Source organism: Cryptomeria japonica, unplaced genomic scaffold (assembly GCF_030272615.1).
Source record: "Cryptomeria japonica unplaced genomic scaffold, Sugi_1.0 HiC_scaffold_33, whole genome shotgun sequence".
NCBI lineage: Eukaryota > Viridiplantae > Streptophyta > Pinopsida > Cupressales > Cupressaceae > Cryptomeria > Cryptomeria japonica.
In genome coordinates this window covers 307,835-310,000 of record NW_026728855.1, presented here as the reverse complement: position 1 = coordinate 310,000, position 2,166 = coordinate 307,835, and the positions used below count along the sequence as shown (strand labels likewise).

At 66.0% G+C, this 2,166-nt stretch overlaps 1 non-coding gene across 1 annotated transcript; it reads right to left on the bottom strand.

Annotated features, from left to right (window-relative positions):
• Positions 1-2,047: 2,047 nt before the first annotated feature.
• Positions 2,048-2,166, bottom strand: LOC131861775 (5S ribosomal RNA). Its single transcript, XR_009360806.1, has one exon. It is a non-coding gene; the product is annotated as a 5S ribosomal RNA (ribosomal RNA).

Here is a 2,166-nt window from a genome sequence, read left to right as displayed (position 1 = left end):
GTGCGCACACCTTGGCTGGGTTGCGCGGCCTGGTGGGCACCATGGTGCGCACCAAGGAGCGCTCCGAAGTGTGCTCCAAGGTGCGGCGTGCACGAAGTCGGAGCCCGGTTTGCCCCGGGTACGCACCTCGCGTGCACCTTCGCCGGGGTGGGCACCTCGGCTGGGTTGCGCGCCCTGGTGCGCACCAAGGAGCGCTCCGAAGTGTGCTCCAAGGTGCGGCGTGCACGAAGTCGGAGCCCGGTTTGCCCCGGGTGCGCACCTTCGCCGCGGTGCGCACCATGGCGTGCACGAAGTCGGAGCCCGGTTTGCCCCGGGTGCGCACCTCGCGTGCACCTTCGGCGGGGTTGCGCGCCCTGGTGGGCACCATGGTGCGCACCAAGGAGCGCTCCGAAGTGTGCTCCAAGGTGCGGCGTGCACGAAGTCGGAGCCCGGTTTGCCCCGGGTGCGCACCTCGCGTGCACCTTCGGCGGGGTTGCGCGCCCTGGTGGGCACCATGGTGCGCACCAAGGAGCGCTCCGAAGTGTGCTCCAAGGTGCGGCGTGCACGAAGTCGGAGCCCGGTTTGCCCCGGGTGCGCACCTCGCGTGCACCTTCGCCGCGGTGGGCACCATGGCGTGCACGAAGTCGGAGCCCGGTTTGCCCCGGGTGCGCACCTCGCGTGCACCTTCGCCGGGGTGGGCACCTCGGCTGGGTTGCGCGCCCTGGTGCGCACCAAGGAGCGCTCCGAAGTGTGCTCCAAGGTGCGGCGTGCACGAAGTCGGAGCCCGGTTTGCCCCGGGTGCGCACCTCGCGTGCACCTTCGCCAGGGTGGGCACCTCGGTGCGCACACCTTCTCAATGTTTTCTTGCCTTTTCTGGAAATTGGTGAAGGCAGCGCATCAAAGGTGCGCACCTCGGTGTGCTCCGAGGTGCGAACCCGAGAGCGCTCCGAGGTGCCCACGAAGTCGAAAGTCGGGTTAATTGCATTGTTTTCCCCGGGTGCGCTCCGAGGTGCGCAACATCGGCGCGCACCAAGGAGGGCTCCGAAGTGTGCTCCAAGGTGCGCACGATGGCGTGCACCTCTGGTGCGCACGATTCGGAGCTCGGTTTGACCGGGGTGCGCACACCTTGGCTGGGTTGCGCACCTTTTGTGCGCTCCAAGGTGCGCACGAAGTCGGAGCTCGGTTTGCCCCGGGTGCGCACCTTCGCCAGGGTGCGCACCTTGATGCGCACGCCTTGGCTGGGCTGCGCACCTTGGTGGGCGCCATGGTGCGCACCTTTCGTGCGCTCCAAGGTGCGCACGAAGTCGGAGCTCGGTTTGCCCCGGGTGCGCACCTTGGTGGGCGCCATGGTGCACTCCGAGGTGCCCAAGATTGGTGCGCACCAAGGAGCGCTCCGAAGTGCGCTCCAAGGTGCGCGCGAAGTCGAAAGTTGGGTTAATTGTCCGGTTTGCCTCGGGTGCGCACCTTGCGTGCACCTTCGCCAGGGTGGGCGCCTTGGTGCGCACACCTTGGCTGGGCTGCGCACACCTTGGCACCCGCGTTTCCTTCATTTTAAATTTTTTTTTTTTACAATCTCTCAAGTGGGAAATTCTATAATCTCAACTTTTTTTGCCTTTTCAGGAAACTTTTGAATGGAGCGCATCATTGGTGCGCTCCGAAGTGTGCTCCAAAGCTCTCTCCAGCTGCGTGCACCTGCCCCGGCCGCGCACCCGGCCCCGCCCAGCTTCGCTCACCTGTCCCGGGCGTCTGGTGCGGAACCTTAGAGTAAGAAACATCACCGTGCACCTTGGCCAACGTGCGCGACTCGACCGAGCGCGCACTGGCCGAGGTGCACACCGATTTCACCTGGGTGCGCGCGCAGCACCTCGGGCGCACCGGGGTGCGCGCACAACGCCCGGGTTGCACCGTGGCCTGTGTGCTCGGGGCGCCTCGGGTGCGCGCTCGGTGTCGCCCCCGCGCGCGCGGTAGTGCGGGCAGCGCACCCCGGCCCGGCCCGGCCCCGACGAGAACGCAAACGGGCAAAAGGTTTATTCAAATAGCATTGCGACGCCCGGCGAAAAACTAAAAAAGGGTGCAACACCGGGACTTCCCGGGAGGTCACCCATCCCAGTACTACTCCGGCCCAAGCGCGCTTAACTGCGGAGTTCTGATGGGATCCGGTGCACTAATGCTGGTATGATCGCACCC